Source organism: Triturus cristatus, chromosome 3_2, assembly GCF_964204655.1.
Source record: "Triturus cristatus chromosome 3_2, aTriCri1.1, whole genome shotgun sequence".
Classification (NCBI taxonomy): domain Eukaryota; kingdom Metazoa; phylum Chordata; class Amphibia; order Caudata; family Salamandridae; genus Triturus; species Triturus cristatus.
In genome coordinates, this window is record NC_140584.1 from 745,128,555 (window position 1) to 745,146,385 (window position 17,831).

The 17,831-nt window shown below is 43.3% G+C and overlaps 1 protein-coding gene across 1 annotated transcript in view; it reads right to left on the reverse strand.

Moving 5' to 3' along the window:
- ANKAR (ankyrin and armadillo repeat containing) overlaps window positions 1-17,831 on the reverse strand; it is a 1,190,398-nt gene that overhangs the window by 908,564 nt on the left and 264,003 nt on the right. The gene's annotated exons all lie outside the window — the stretch shown is intronic.

Here is a 17,831-nt window from a genome sequence, read left to right on the forward strand (position 1 = left end):
CACGCTCCTTGATCGCCTTGGGGTGCACAAAGAAGCAGAAGTCACACAACGGTGTATAAAGCTCCGACCCCAGACACCACCAGCAAATGGCAAATCTCATGGGGAGCCATAAAGGACAATATGTCGAACACAAGCCTTACCGGATTTGATCCCTGAACGTTTAGGGGGACACATCCCTAGCACTGTACAAAATATTGAATGCAAAAATTGTGAGGAAAAACTGTCACAAAGAAAACAATGAGCTGCGGATCTGCATCAAGTAGTTACAGAAACAAGGGCATTGATGTTAGGATACTGGGGTGGAGAATTATGGCTCAGTGATATCAACGTGGCATTGTTTCCAACAGTGACACAGAGCTGACACCCACCAACCCATGTAAAAGAGATATTGAAAGTTTCTGGATCCAGGTTTAGTGCCAGGGATATTCAAATGTTAAGGATGGAAGAATTGTTAAATACTTTATATTTCATATATGTATGCATATATTTAAATGTGTGTGTGTGGTGCGTATGCTGCAGACATGCATAGGTGCAATGTATGTACATTTGTAAGGTGTGTGCGTGTGTGTCCTCAGCACTCACCGCCAGTTCAACATTTGGTCAGCAGGGCACCAGTCTTAAACCTCATCAAAAGGAGATTTCTGTCTCTGCCATTAATCCTATTTTGTCAGGCCTTCTTCACCACTCAGTGAAATTGTGGCCTTCCATTGCCCAGACCACACATTCATTCGGCCTCCCAAATTTGAGCACCATCTATCTTTTTTATTACTGTCTCTCTTGGTTTACAAAAGCGCTACATTCACATTTACTTTAACAACATTATTCAAACAGTTAAATATGTGATTTGGGCTCAACATTTGTAATATGAAATTCGCCCACTTGTAACCATATGTTCAATAAGGTACTAAAATCTTGTTTTCAGAATATTTTTGCCTGTGTATCTATCTTTCTCTTTTTCAGGTATACCTGATCCATTCATACTAGGAAAAAGTCTATCTATTAATTCAAGCATCTAACCAAACCAACAATCCAAGAACTAACCCACCCATGCATCCATGCAGCACACATCCCACCTCCCCTGAAGACCACACTTCACTCACACTACCCTGACAAATACTCAATACTGGCAAACTGAGAATCACCTCTTGCTCAACACCCCCAAAACAGAATTCCTTCTCATCTCGCCTCCTAATCACACCCTCGAGATCGACCTCTGGTTGAAACACCACACAGCTTTCAACTGCTCCCCCCACATTATTGGATCTGCTAAATCCATCGGAATCACACTAGACATGCACTTGAATATGCAGAATCATATTAGCAATATAAGTAAGAGCGCTAAACACCAGTTGAGTATACTCAAGAATCTCAAACCATTCCTTCCACAAGATGACTTCAAGCAGGCGGTTCAAGCACTCCTACTGCCTAGGCATGACTATGGGAGTGCGACGCTCTGCGGCCTTCCCAAATATACCTTGGCCCCACTAAGAGCCTCCTTGAATGCCGCAGCTAGATTGATTACCGGTACAAAAAAAAACGCTCACATATCCCCAGTCCTAAAATCTCTAAACTGGTTACCTTACGATGCAAGAATTCAGCTAAAGATTGCCTGCTTGACTCACAAAGCCCTCCATTTTAAGATTTCATTTTATTTTGCTCAAAAGCTTGAATTATCTGGAAGGGGTAGATCATCACGAAGCGCAAGTTCACTGCTTCTGAAACCACAGATTTTCCACAAAAAGAGAACGAGCCACAGAGTCTTCTCAGGCTCTGCCCTGAAGATCTGGAACTCTCTTCCACCGGAAGTCCGCCAGTTCTCTTCCACGGCTTCTTTAAAAAATGAAGTAAAAATAATCCTAATGAACAAGTTCTTGCCTAATTGACCATGGCTCCACCCCTTTACTCACTGTCCCCAGATTGTTTATTAGTTTGGTGTTCACCTTTTAATCCCAGCCTCGCCTGGTCTGCACTTTTGCACTTTTAAGTAATGTATGTGTTTCCCCCAGTACGGTATATGTCTTACTCTTAATGCGATGTACTCTGATACCCTCTTGGAACCTTCTCGTGTTTGCATTTATAAGTAACATTGGTTTTTTGCCACTATTATTTCCTACCTATCCATATTGTGAACGCTATCTTCACAATGCGGTACCATTATAACGTAGTCGTTACAAATACCGTGTTGTTACCACACATACATTTACATCGCAAGTCATTACTACGACTTGCTGTAGGGGGCGCACTGGTGTTGGATTTAGAATCCAACACCTTCCCTGCTGTTGCACAAACTGGAGTAGGAATAGTAAATAATACTATTCCTAAGTCCAGCGCACCCCCTACAGAAAGTTGCAGTAATGACTTACGATTTAATTGTATATGTGGTAACAACCCGGTCATTCTAATGACTGTGTTGTACTGGCATGCAATGTATTTGCATGCGTAGTAACAGTATATATTCCTACTGAAGCGCTTAGGTATAGAATGCCTGTAGACGGATTGAGGACGGCAGCAGGGACACAGGGCGGGGGAGGGGGTTACAACTGTGGGTTCATTGACATTAGAAACTTCCCTTGAGTAGTAGAGAATAATAGAGAGTGAGTAGTAGAGATTAGAGAGAGAGAGAGTAGTAGAGAGTAGAGAGTAGTAGAGTGAGTAGTAGAAAATGAGTAGAGAGTGAGTAGTAGAGAGTCGTAGAGAGTAGGTAGTACAGAGTGAGTAGTAGAGAGTAAGTAGTAGGGAGTAGTAGAGAGAGAGTAGAGAGGAGTAGAGAGTAGTAGAGAGTGAGTAGTAGAGAGTAAAGAGTAGTAGAGAATAAAGAGTAGTAGAGAGTGAGTAGTAGAGAGTAGTAGAGAGTAAAGAGTAAAGAGTAGTAGAGAGTGAGTAGTAGAGAGTGGTAAAGAGAAGTAGAGAGTAGTAGAGAGTGAGTAGTAAAGAGTAGTAGAGAGAGTGTAGTAGAGATTGAGTAGTAGAGAGTGAGTAGTAGAGAGTAGTAGAGTGGTAGAGAGTAGTAGAGAGTGAATAGTAGAGAGTAGTAGAGAGTGAGTAGTAGAGAGTAGAGAGTAGTGGAGAGTAGTAGAGAGTAGAGAGTGAGTAGTAGAGAGAAGTAGACAGTGAGTAGTAGACAGCGAGTAGAGAGTAGTAGAGAGTGAGTAGTAGGGAGTGAATAGTAGAGAGAAGAAGAGTAGTACAGTAGTAGAGAGTGAGTAGTAGAGAGTAAGTAAGTAATAGTTTATTAGCATAGTTAATTAAAACCATTGCAATTCATCCTTAGAAAAATAAAACACTAATGTGTACACAATACATTATTCATCACTTAAGTAAAATTACGTTCACATAAAATCTATATTTATAATTCCTTTCAAAGATTCATAAGATTTAATATGTTGATAAAATTAAAATAATAAACATATTGTTCTGAATGTCCTCTGTAATTTAGGGCAAGGGGACAAGTTCCAGTATTCACTCTTCTTCCACCTTCCATAATTGATACTTTATAAATAGGATTCTGCTTAGTTTAAGAGCCTCTAAAAACATGACGATAGGTCAATCTTCTGCATCTTTGTTTCTACCTCCTTCAAGAACTTCACCAGGCTACAGTTCAACTGCGGGTCACTAGGTGTAAAGCAGGCAAGAACTGCCTGTCTTCGTGAGCGTATTCCACGCTGGTTAAAGTGGTATTTCAGTAACCGTTTCCTTTCCGCCAACAGCTTCTCGCAGGAGCACAGCAAATGTTCCATGTCTTCAGACGCCTTGCCACATAGGCGACAGAGGGGACCCCCATTAACCCTCAGCCACTGCGGAAAATGGTGTGTGCATGGTAACACGCCCAGTCTATGTCTGAGAAACTTCAATTTTATATAACGTGAGTACCCGAGGTCAAGATAACTCTGGTGGCCTTGTATGGAGTAGGAGTTTAGGATGATCCACCCATGTGACCTCTTTGCAACACACGCTTTATCTTCAATCCATGAGAGGTTTTTTATTGTTCTTTTTACTATTCTTTTGATCGTAGTATGATTGGTAAGGGTATTCCACAGCTCCTGTAACCCTAGATTCACTAGGCTGTTTTTCAAGTATTTGGCGGCTGGCGATGCCGGATACCGTTCTAGTTCTGACTATAAATAGCTGTTTAGTGTTCCTTTATTTGCCTTACGGACCTTGTCCCAAGTCATTATGTATGCGCCTTGTCTTGCCAAAAACTGCTTCTGTACTCCAAATTCCAGCCTGAGTTGGGCCGGAGAGGTTTGTTTTGGTAGGCTGAATATGGTTCTGTATGCTAATGCCACAGTTCTATCTATGGTCGCCGCATCCCTACCTCTCTGTACTTCGCTCCCATAGGTAATTGTGGGCAGCAGTTTAGCTCTTATAACTTGTGCCAGGGGCAAGAGAGAGGGACTGGTGAGCTTACCATTTAATTTTTTTAATGAAATAGATATTGCAATACCTTTTCCTCTAATGCTTGCTTTCTGAATGGTAAATTGGCCACTATTATCGATTTTGACTCCCAGATACTTATACACTGTTGTGTCTTCAATACGGTTATTATTCCAGAACCAGCCATAGTTGGTTTTCCCTTTTTTGTTAATTGACATAGTTTGTGTCTTCTGTAGATTTATCGTCAGTTGATTGTCATCCGAGTACAACCGAGTTACATCTACAAGGTTTTGTAACCCTATTTTTGTTTGACTGATTAGCACTATGTCATCCGCATATAGTAATGATGGTAATATTTGGCCTCCTAGTTTCGGTGCATGGGAATTACAGTTATTTAAAATCGGAGTTAGATCACCTAAGAACAGATTAAAAAGGGTTGGGGCCAAGACGCATCCCTGTTTTAAGCCCTTGTTAGTTGGGATGCGTCTGGACAGATGAGATCCATCACCCAACTTCACCTGTATCCAGGTGTCACTATGCAGGTTGATAAGTAGATCTAACAAGGGCCTCGGGATCCCCCATTTATTCAGTTTGGACCACAGGAGATTCCGATTGATGTAATCAAAGGCTGCCTTATAATCAATAAAGCACAGATGGAGTGGCATTTTGGTAGTTTTGGCTTTATCGATTAACAGGCCCATTGTCAAGCTGTTCGTTGTTGTCCCAACAGTTTTAGCAAAACCTGTTTGATTTACAGGGATTAAGGAGTTTTCTATAGCCCAGGATTGTAATTCTTCCAAGAGGATCCTGGCAAAGTACTCGGCCTCGTTATCCATGAGGGCAATCAGTCTGTAGTTGCTTGGTTGCGATTTATCCCCTGATTTGAGTATAGGAGAGATAATTGAGACCTTCCAGGAAGCAGGTAAGATATTAAACTGTATTATTTCATTAAATAGTGGCTCTAGTGCTCCAGCCCATTCCCTATCGCTCTGTTTGTAAAGGATGAGAGGTATACCGTTCGGGCCTGGTGCCCCTTCCCTTCTTCCCTTTTTAATTTGTTGCGTGATAATCTTTTGTAGATTTATCTCTCTTGTATTCATGGTTGTATTGCCACATGCTTGTTTATGTGAGTTTTCACGCATTATTGTTAGTTTATTGCCCTCGTTTCCTAACTCAAAGTCAGAGGCCTTTTGTTGTGTAAAATGATCTTTAAGATACTTTGACCATGCAGCTTCACTAATATTAGAGGATACTCCATCATGCACAGGATTTAAAAAAGAATTGATTGATTTCCAGAATTTCGCCCCATTGTTCTGTTTTATGTCAGCCTGTAGTTTTGCCCATAAGCTGTCCTCCATTTCTTTATTTGCTTTCCACTTTGTTTTTTTAAAGAAGCCTTCAATTTCCGTAAGCGATCTTGTTTCACCATGTCACTTGTTATCTTCGCTTGATGTTCCTTTGTAAGCGAGGTCATATTTTTGTCTGGCCGTCTTGATTCAAGTTTCGGTGTTGTGGAGTAGCCTGCCATTATTTTTGTAAAACACTCCCATTTCTCAACTTCGCTTGCCCCGATTCTTCCCTCAAAATGCAGTATCGCCATATCATGCAAGCTTCCCTCATTTGCTGCCGAATATTTAATCCTTTTGTAATTGACGGTATAAACTAAGTCAATAGGGACCAAAGACTGCTCAAATTTGGGCTTGCAGATATTCGATGTGAATTCCTGGGGGCAATGATCACTATCAGTTTTATGCCCTATTTTGAAGGAGGTCACATGGTAAAAGAGAGATAGTGACATAAACGTGTAATCCAAGATTTTGCTACCTCTTGATGAGTGAAACGTGCATGCTCGTGGAGTATCTTCAATGAGTATTCCATGTAGTACTCTAATGTTGCAGGGCTCAAAGTTCTCTAATGCCTGCTTATCTAATTTAGTATATTTTGATGTTTCTGAAAGCGCTTGGTATGGTATATTCCAGGCTATATCTTGAAGATGCTTTTCATCGTCTGTTGTGTTCCCCATCAGGTTAAGATTAAAGTCACCAGTGAGCACGACATCCATATTCAATGTTTTGAGTGTAGTTTCCTCTAGGTAACTGCATAGTTCTTTTATTACCTTTGCTTTCCTTTTTGGATGAACGTAGGCGTTGATTAGAATTAGATTTGTGCCCCTCTTGCCATATTCCGAGGTGAGAAGATTTAATATAAACAGGTTGGGACTGGGCGGCCCAAGTTCCTTGATCTCATGAACACTTGCCGCTGAAACATAGGTCACAAGGCCCCCTTGGAGGTGACCATATTTTGCAGCTCTCACCGCGCTTGTGTAGAAACGCAAAAAGCCAAGCAGATGCGGAGGTTCTTCTTGCCAGGTCTCTTGAAAGGTCATGATGTCAAAAGATCTTATATAGCTGACAAATTCTTGATTGCTCATTTTAGATGCAAGACCATTGACATTCCATGAGCAAATTCTGTAGTTATTGTATCCATTCGATGTAGGAAGATCCATAGTTGGTCATTTTGCTCGATTATTAATTGTTCTGGCAATCCATCTCAGATCAGGTGGACCTGTTGACGTGCCATCTAAGGCATGTCCTGTGGATTCCAGGTCCTCCCTGGTTCTTCCTCCAGTGTTCCCTATTGCACCTCGGGGTACTGACGTTCCAGATCTATTACCGCAGTTCTGTACTCCATCTCTTCCTGCAGGGATTAATAAATTAGGTATTTTGGTTTTATATAAGGGGCAATTGAGATTCCCCAGTTTTGGAAGGTTTGGCTCTCGGCCAGTATGTTCTGTGCAACTGAAGAAGTAGTCCATGTTGCCTTTGTTTTTTCCGCCTTCGAGCCTACTGCTACAGTAAATTCGATGGAGGCTAGATCCAAGGTAGTCACGCTAGCCAGAGATGGGATATGAGATAAGAGCCGTAAGATGTTCCCTCTGTTCAGAATGTCATGACTTCCTTTCGAAATGTAGTCCGGGGTGAACCATACAATATTTGCTGTTGTGTTTCTAATATCTTCCTTTTATTTATGTTTTCGGCAGTTCCTCCATATCCTAATCCGGTTCCTTGCATTTCGTTAGGTAGAGCTTGATATAAGGAAGATTCCACTCCAATACTTCCTTCGTCATGTTTTTTCTGTTGTCCATCTATGGTTGTTATTTGGTTCCAGTCCCTTTGTCTGAGGACTGGTGGTTCAGATCCCCCACCACTTGTACGTTCATTCATGTCTATTCTTGGAATCGCTCTTGTTTGTGTAGATATCGATGTTTGTAGTAGAGAGTAGAAGAGTAGTAGAGTAGTAGAGAGTGAGTAGTTGAGAGTAGTAGAGAGTAGTAGAGTAGTAGAGAGTAGTAGAGAGAGTAGTAGAGAGAGAGAGAGTAGTAGAGAGAGTAGTAGAGACATAGTAGTAGAGAGAGTAGTAGTAGAGAGTGAGTAGTAGAGAGTGAGTAGTAGAGAGTGAGTAGTAGAGAGTAGTAGAGAGTAGAGAGTAGTAGAGAGTGAGTAGTAGAGAGTAGTAGAGTGAGTAGTAGAGAGTAGTAGAGAGTGAGTAGCAGAGTAAAGCGTAGTAGAAAGTGAGTAGTAGAGAGTAGTAGAGTAGTAGAAAGTAGTAGAGAGAGTGTAGTAGAGAGTGAGTAGTAGAGAGTAGAAGAGAGTAGTAGAGAGTGAGTAGTAGAGAGTGAGTAGTAGAGAGTAGTAGAGAGTGAGTAGTAGAGAGTGAGTAGTAGAGAGTGAGTAGTAGAGACTAGAGAGTAGTAGAGCATAGTAGAGAGTGAGTAGTTGAGAGTGAGTAGTAGAGAGTAGAAGAGTAGTCGAGTGTAGAAGAGTAGTCGAGAGTGAGTAGTAGAGAGTAGTGGAGAGAGAGTAGGAGAGAGTAGTAGAGATTGAGTAGTAGAGAGTGAATAGTAGAGACTAGTAGAGAGAGAGTAGAGAGTAGTAGAGAGAGTAGTAGAGAGTGAGTAGTAAAGAGTAGAGAGTAAAGCGTAGTAGAGAGTAGTAGAGAGTGAGTAGTAGAGAGTGAGTAGTAGAGAGTAATAGTGAGTGAGTAGTCTCTACTACTCACTCACTATTACTCTACTACTACTGAGTAGTAGAGAGTGAGTAGTAGAGAGTAGTAGAGTGAGTAGAGAGTAGTAGAGAGTAGTATGTAGAGAGAAGTAGAGAGTGAGTAGTAGAGAGTAGTAGAGAGAGAGTAGTAGGGAGTGAGTAGTAGAGAGTAGTAGAGAGAGAGTAGGAGAGAGTAGTAGAGAGTAGTAGAGAGAAAGTAGTAGAGAGTGATTAGTAGAAAGTGAGTAGTAGAGAGTAGTAGAGAGTGAGTAGCAGAGAGTAGTAGAGAAAGTAGCAGAGAGTAGAGAGCATTTACCTACGGGCTGTGCTTTAAATGGAAAACAAGCATTTGCAATGCAATAGGTCTCGCATTTACACGAGTTTGAGCTATTGGCATTGCAAATAACAATGCATTTTATTTTTGTTTTCGTTATAAAAACATACATAAAAGGCATTGTCATTTACAATGCCAACACCTTAAACTCGTGTAAATGCGAGACCTATTGCATTGCAAATGCTTGTCACTTTCAAGCAACTTAAAAGCAAAATAAACACCAGGCGCTCAAGAAAACACAGCTTGACATTTTACCTCTGTCTGTGGATGCTCAGCAAATGTGACGAGATAACATTTAAAGGCATTTTATAACAGAAAACGAGTTTGTGCAAGAATACTGATGTGAGCTAGAAATCACAAAGCCAATAGCAAGCCATGTGCGGAATTGAATCACCAGGTCAACTTTCTGAAAGTTACCAAGATGTCTTTCGCATAGCCAGCCAGTCAGCTGTGCGGTCTAAAAAACAGCGACCTTTGTGTGAAACAACATCCTATATAGAAAACACGGCCACGATCTAATAAAAATCAAAAGACGATGCAGACATTCAACAGCCCACCAGTAACATTAGTCACCGGCAAAAGAAAATTGCTACATTAAAAAAGTAATCGGTTATTGTTGTTTGTGAGCTAGGAAAGTAATTTAAATAAAAAATGAACCCTGGCTAAACGCATAAGAAATAAAAATAATAAAAATCACCATTTTGTAGATGCCGGTGTCTTTAACTCTGCATCATCTTTGAAACTGCTGAAAGTGAGATGTGTGAGCCTTGTAGTGTAGATTCTGCAGCAACTATGACAGTATTGTCCAGAAACAACTTTGCTTTTAAAATATGCAAGATCAGACAAGCAGTGCGCAACAATGTTAACTCCGAACAGTGAATAGATTTCACGCTAACAAAATGTAAAGAAAAAAGCCGAGCGCAAATAGTTTCTGAACCTATTTCACATTAGGGTAGTTTGCCCTGACCAGTGCATTTCAGTTGGGCCCCGGGGTTGACTGATCTCTGTGTCCTTTTCCCATTCAACAGACATGTAATGGGTGTGAAAATAGATGCAATATTAGGCGCTAACTAAATAGAGGAACACAACTGCACTAACAAGCATTTGCAATGCAATAGGTTCCATTGCATTGCAAATAAAACTGAGCGCGGCACCGCATAAAGGAAACTGCGCTTGTTTTTTTTTTTTTTTTTTTTTTTTAACTTTACACTAAGCGAGGTGTCCTTGAAGCGGGCGCTGCGATTAGTGTTAATGTTAAAAAATATATATAAAGAAACCGAGCGCGGTGTCTCAAGCGGCGCTGCGCTTAGTTTTAAAGTAAAAAAAAAAAGCAGGAGCGCGGTGTCCCTGAAGTGGACGTCGTGCACGTGCACACAAGCGGCGGAATGCGGCGTTCTGAAAGCTGTTCAACTGTTACATATAGCATAAGCACCCAAATACTGATGTGCACACTGCAAGGCAGAACAGCGCTAATGCGGAAGTGAGGGGGAGCCGTGAAAACATATCTCCATTCTTCCCGCAATAAAAACAAGGCGCCAAATATTCCGAGCAGCGCTAATGCGAGCCGGCGTATGGGGCAGGGAGAGCTCAACGCTCCGGGCTAACATAGAGACTGGTTGCTTTAACATATTAAACAAACATTTTCTGGTGTTTTATAAACATCAAATGTGCCTGTACACACCAAGCATGGACACTAACCACAACGCTATGAACAAGGAATATCCCGGATATGGCAGGGTAAATAACCATGGCTTAGTAAACTGTGAAGGCCCTCTAAGGTGCGCACACGCTTATGTGCCAGTGACGCGCCAGCAAATGCACGGGGGCAGACACGCAAACTTCATTTCCTGAGTGTGTGTGTGTGGGGTGGGGGGGAATGCAGCTGGTTGATAAAAGCACAATGCGGGGGGAGTGTGTGCACGCTCCGCCCCTCTCACACTGATAGCAAGTAGTATAATTGTGCGTGACAATGCTCTGGGCCACTTGTTAATTAAGGAGCCCTCCCTCTGCATGGGAAGGGCGCGCCTGCTTTGGGGGAGGTGCGCGACTCCCGACAAAAGACGCGCGAACTCTTGAATTGTTTTCTAGGGGAAGAAGGAGCCAAAATGCAAACACGCATTGTGTAACATCGTGGAAATCGCACCGAGGCCAATTCAAGATCGCACCACACAGATAATACCTTTACGTTGAACTGGCCTTTCTAGTTGACTGTAGCACACATCCACGAGCCGGCCACAGCATTTTAACTGTACAACAAAACCAGTCAGACACACGGGGTCAGCGCTGCAGCTGCCCAATGAGCGTCTCTCGCTCTGTAGGCAAGCATTACCAAGACAAGCAGGAAGTGGGATAAGGGAGGGGGTGGCAAATGGCGTGTACATTTCGCGGGCGCTTTGATGTTCGCAGTGGCCGCGCGGCTCACTGAGAACATCAAAGCGCCCACAAAATGTACACGCAGGCTGCCAAATGGTGCGCGCGCCCAGCGCACATGCACTGTGTGAAAGTGATCGCGATCACATCAAAGCGGCCGTGCGGCCCGCGAAAGTGAAAGCAAACGAGTGCTTTCAGGTCTACAAATGGTGCGCGCGCCCGGCCGACGCACATGCACTGTATTTGGAGGCCTGAAAGCACTCGTTTGCACTTCCAGATCCCCCATTTACAAAAGCTCTCGCGAGAGTAGCGCTAAAGCGCTGTCTCAGGCGAGACCTAAACAGAGTACCTGCTTGTTTCTGAGAAGTGCGGTACTCTCCAATCAAACTTATTACGTCACTCTTGAAAAGTGCCGGTACTCAGTACTGGCCCATTTAAAGCACTGCTTCGGGGATGTCCAAACGCTTACTAGTGTTAACGCAAAAAAATATAACCGGCCCCTAGCCTGCAGCCGACGGAGAAAAGGCCAGAGTAACAAGATAACGGGTCAGCTGTGGCGGGCTGTGCTTGAAGCGAATGACTATCATAAAGCATAGCATATAACAATTCTCTTTGGTTTCTTTGTCATTTAATTATTGTTTAGGAATCGTTTAGACCAGTCTAAAATATACTTTATCAGATTTTCCTTGCGTTTGCTTTTAAAAGTATATATGCCGAAAGGGAAAAATCACGGCTTCTGCTGGCTACACATAATTAACATTCTTTTCACAGTTCTGTTGTGGGTGCTGCAGTGGTGGGCCTGAGTACAGCTGGAGAAGGGAGCAAGGGTCGGGTACAGTGACCTTGTTGAACCCTTTACTGGTATCAGCGCTGCCTGGCTGACTGGGAAGGGCAGGTGCTCACCCCCAGCGTCGTCGTGAAGCCCCTCCAATTAAGCAGCTTAAGTGGGGAGAACTACTAAAAGTTTAACAGTTTACATTGGCCTCTGTGGGGCTGTAGACAAAAGCCAGGCATGACTAAAAAGTGGAGGCTGAGCACACGCTCAAGAAAAGAGAGGGAAATAAATTATACAAGGAAAAAAGTTACAAAGAGAGCAGAAAATGGTGTTTTAGAAAGGAAAGTAGGAAAAATAAACACGAGAAAAGAAAGAACTGCGGTATCTGGAAACTGGACAGGAGAAACTTGAGAAGTCAGATGCTGAAAGTAATAAAAGTTGCAAAGAAGGAAAGAACTATCAAAGTGAAAGGAATGGTGGTCGAAAAGGAAGAATGAGAGCAAGGATGGATGGTTGAAAGGATGGATAGAAGAGAGAACGTATCAGTTTGTCCAAGGATGGATGGAGAAATAGACAAGCGTATAGAAAGATGGGTAGAAGAGTGAAAGTATTAATGGCTGGAAGTGTAAAAGGATGATAGATCTACATGCGAAGTGAATGGTTGATCGATCAATGGATGGAAAGATGGACAAAAAGATGGATGGAGGGATGGATGGATATGTAACATGTTTGATCAATATGCGAACGGATGGATGTAATTTCAGTAGCTGGTTAAAATAGTGAAACCATGGATGGAAAGGTGAAAGGATGATGGATGGGTGGAAGGGTGGCAGGATGGATGGATGGATGAATGGATGGATGGATGGATGGATGGATGGATGGATGGATGGATGGATGGATGGATGGATGGATGGATGGACTGATGAGCGGATGCGAGGGTGAAGGAAACTATCATAGGGAGGGCCAGGCTTGCTTTATTTGTTTGTTCGGTTTCATTAAAAGTTTGATTCAGAGTGGGGGTTATTTTAATTTTTTGGTTACTCTCTTGCTCACCATTAACGTAGAAAATAACCGTGCAACCAAAGCACGAGGTGTAGGGTCCAGTGAAGTTTCCCTCGCCTATTGTTTGTGAATTCCCGTTGTTGCATTCATTGCCCAAGTGCCTGTGAATTAATCAGTGCCTCGGCAATAGTGTGTTCTCGTTCTCCCTTTTCTCTTGTTTGTGTAATCTGTAAGTGTGCTAGCGCTAGCAGTCTCAGTTTACTTATTCTCCAAATTTCAGCTAGCTCTCCCTGCCCGTGTAAGTGTGCATCTGTCTCATTGCTAGAGTGTCTGTGTGCGTCTGTCTCATTGCTAGTGTTCACCCTCCCATTGCCTGCTTGTTCCCTCTCACAGAATACAAGCATGGCCTGTGAGAACTAGATCTGTCCAGTGGCGCAACACAAAATAATGGACCTCCCTTCCGAAGGTGGGGAAGGGGGGGAAGGGGGTAGACTGCAAAGGGGACTCCCCAAACTTACAGAAATTCATAGGCCTTGGGCTGAATAGCCCCCCCACTCCCTGACCCTGCCCAGCAGGAGTCCTCGTTACGGCCCCCTCTGTGTACTAGTATTGGTGAAGACCTGTCCGTGCGCGCCTTGTCCCAGTGTCTGTGTGTTCATTTCTGCTGTAGTGCAGCGTCGCTGACATTTCAACTGGGCACGTGCCCTCCATTGTGGGTCTGCAATGGCTTGATTTCGGCCCCTCTATTGCGGGTCTGCAGGGCTTGCGTAAGGCTTCCCTTCTGCAAGAAAGCATGAGGCAGCAGTTTGCAGCGCACAGTGTGTACAACAGCGTTGCAGCCGCCTTCGTGTACATGAAAACTGAAATCGTTGGTCATGCCGCAGAGTGATGGTAAAGTGCGGTTAGGACGATCTGTTGTTATTTTGTACAGAAAGGTTCCTTGGGGGGTGTCACAGAAGTTCGGGGGCATTGGAGTTTACATATCGTATCTCAGTGAGTGGAGAGCCTGTGCAGCAGAGGGCGAGTCGAATCTCAGAGAGCCAGCTCACCCATTTATCACTGAGAAGTCGATAATAGTTGATTTTCTTTTCTAGTAATACCTATCACTTAAATTCGAAAAGATAATTAGCCTTGCAGAGTGTGTCTCCTAGCAAGTGGCATTACTGCATTATTAATGTCCATATTCCTCTTGAATGCTGTTTACCGTTTACACTTCGATTTTCCATTGATGACAGCGAGAGAAAAAGCTAAATTTTTCATTGTATCTGATGGGTTGGCCTACATTTTTTTTCAACTTACAATTTATCTTTTTCGTTTATTTTCACTCCTGTAGGTTTGTCTTTATAAATACCGAGGCTCACTGTGACTTCTCTTTGATTAACCGAGAACAGGAGGAAATAACTTTTCATGTAGGATTGAAGTTTAGATTTCTTGGTCAGCGAGAGCAGCCTGTCCTTCCTGTGACCCTGTGTGCTCCGTGCCTGCTTCAAAGTGAAAGGGGATCTCTTGTCTTTATGGGGCCATGTGTTTAAACATAAACATAAAGATAAAAAACCTTTTACGCCAGAAGGAAAGCAGGAGAGCCCGTCCAAGTGGGCCGTCCAAAAAAGCCAAAGGGAGGCAACCTAAAACCCTCCTTTTCAATGGGAAGCCAGCGGTTAACATAAACGCTGACGCAACCCAATGAAAATGAGGGGCGCGCCTCGAGTCCCCTTCTCCCAAAATAAGCTGATTACTATAAGTCTCGAGGCGAGGAGCACATGCGCTCCAACGGCAGCCGAGCCCTAAAAATGGTTTGTTCAAAATAACATGACCAATCATATCCTGGCAAGCATGCATCAATAGCTCTGGCCACTAATGCCCTTCATTTATCACCCTGGGTTGTTTTAGGAGATAATGGTCTGTGTTTTGTTTAGTGCTTGTTATTACAACATGATTGCTTCTCAGCTCTGCGAATGAGTGGTGTTGTTACTGAACTCCTTATGTATGGTATGGATCTCAGAAGGATAAAAGGCAGAGCAGACACTTCCCAAGGAAACAGACACTTTCCAAAGAAACATCCTCAGCTTGGCTGTTATAAACGTGCATGGGGCATTCTGCTCTGGAAAGCCATACTGACACAAGCAACTACCAAGTACTTCAATGGATCCCCCTCGAGCACAGAAAGACCGTCACTCATGCCCTGGTCACAGGCAGACTCGACTACGGCAACGCACTCTATGCCGGAATAAACAAAAACCTCACCGCAAGCTACAGAACATCCAGAACGCTGCCGCAAGACTGGTCCTCAACCTGCCAAGACACTGCCACATCTCCCAGCACCTGCGCACACTCTACTGGCTTCACATTGAGGCTAGAGTCACCTTTAAGATGCTCACCCACGCACACAAAGCCCTCCACAACACCGGACCAGCATACCTGAACAGCTGACTCACATTGAGCCGACTCAAATACCACGCACCACAAATGACCCTACGATCAGCCCAGCTCTCCTACATCGTGGTCCCCTGCACCAGAAATACCAAATCGGGAGGCTGCTCCTTCTCCTACCTCGCGACCAGAGCCAGGAACGCCTTTCCGCTCTACCTCAGACAGACAACTTCGTTCCCCATCTTCGCAAGAAACTTCAAAACCTGGCTCTTCGACAGACCCCCACCTTGATGGACTGGAACCTGCATCCCCCTACCCCCAGCGCCTTGAGACCCATACGGGTGAGTAGTCATGCTTAACAAATGCCTGATTGATTGATTGAATGGGGCATTTGATGGCCCACATTTTTTATACTATTTGTTTGAATTTTGCTGGTTAAAAAATGAATGTTGCAGCACCACTTCCAACAACACAACCCTCGACCACATTCTCAAATTCCATATTGTTGATTTTTTATCATGCACATGCCAGTCCTCACTGTCCTCATTTAAACAGCCTATTCATTGCATGTGGACCGAAGTAATGGCATGACAGAGGAGCAGATGATTTCAGACTTTCTGTATGAATGCAGGGGTGTTAGAAGATGCAGGCCATTTCCTCTACCTGCCCGGCCCCGGAGAGCCTTGATTGCCACTCTGGTATATTCTCGTCACCTTGTCATGTTAGCAATCACACTGGTTGCCAGTGTAGCTCCATAAGACGCTACCAGTCCCAACTTAGCTGCAGAATGTATGTGCCCTGCTGGGACGTCATCATCTTCTACGTGCCAGGGATGCTGCGGATGGCAGCTCTGTGAGTGCACTGGGAGAACCATCACTGGAGAGCGGCTTCAGGATGCCAGTCCATGGACCTTGAGCTTGGAGCTGCCTACATTGCTGCTCCTCGGTTCACAGATGAACAAGGAACCAGAAGGGTATGCGGAAACAGTGCACACACTGAAAAATAAGCAAACTCGAACAGATGGAAATCAGTCCGCTCGTACGGCACTGTGTCATAACGTTTTGATGCAACGTCCATCTTAGAAGAAGGAAATGTATTGCATGTGATGTCATGTTATACCAGCCCTACTAATGGTGGAACACATAGCATGATGCGCTACTGCTTTTTTTCCATGTCGGCTCATGGTTATTACTGTCCCTAAACTGCAATTAAATTATTTGTTAGGCGGACTATTACAACTATTCTCTAATCAAGTACTGTACTCCTAAAAACCAAGGTGTTGGCTGTAGCCAAACCCATCGCTGTAATAATCATGAAAGGCTCCCTTTAAAGGTTGATAATATAAGATCAGGTTAACAGCTGCGCTGTCAAACGAGACCTAAAACAGCAGTTTGGTGTTTAGTTACACAATAAAAGCTGGCCAGTGCCATAGCATGGGTTGTGAATTACTAGGAAATCAAGGAGTTCTCAACCAAGAAAAATATGTTATGCTATACCCCTAAAAGGACAAAAGTAAGTATCAATAATTTACCTACAAAATGAGTCAACAGCCATTGTTTTCAAATGTTGTAGGCGGTGGAGACTTTTTCACCTTGGGGTATTGCTCATTCCCCATATCACTAGTGCATTACCTGGCACGACAATTGTTCTTATGGCCTACCTGTGCATTAGCTTTCCACGCTCTATTCACGTCGTCACTGCTCCATAGAAATATATAGAGTAGATACCTCTCTAGTAAGGATCATTTCTGTAAGGTAACCCTCATAGTAAAGTGTTCAGCAGCTCCCACATGCTAACACACAGTCAAAATTACATATACATGCACACCTATATCCAAAAGTGCACCTACTCTGTCATGCACAACCTATCTCCCTCTCACACACATGTACCTATACATTTTCACCTTCATACATAACACATACTTTTGCACTCTACATACACTTGCAATCGCTCTGACAAACAAGTGGCGCCAAAGCCAATACATTTAGCTTGCATTCTGGGCCTGACTAAAACATAAAAAAGACTGCCGTAAGGAAAAACAAAACAAAAAAACTATTGCTTTCTCTATAAAATCCACCTATTAAGTAAATACCTATACGTGTGATGATTTTGGGCTTCCAGGCGTAAAATGGTCCCTGATGCACTACAATGCAAGTACAGCAGAGGAGGTGGGATACATCAAACAACAAATGGCATGAGATGATAGAGTGATACTCCTCTGGGTGGAGCGAAAACCCAAAATTCGTATATGGTAAATAATTGGTAACAGTAGTAATCCGCTAGCTGTGCTTTCGAACCATGTCAAAAAATCCTTCTAAAAACTGCCACATACCAGCACAACATACCTGTAATCTCTTAGCTTCTGGGTAGCAGATGTTTTGTAGGACATGTCCTCTATGAGGAAAATCAAAATACTCAGCAATACAATTTGAGATTACTTATATATTTCAAATTTTAACATGCAAAGAAGTTGGAAAAATATTTGTGATACCTTTGAGAGATACTACTCAATGGTTTATGCAGAAACAGAGGCCTCTTTTGTACCATGTGAGGCAGTCTTCTA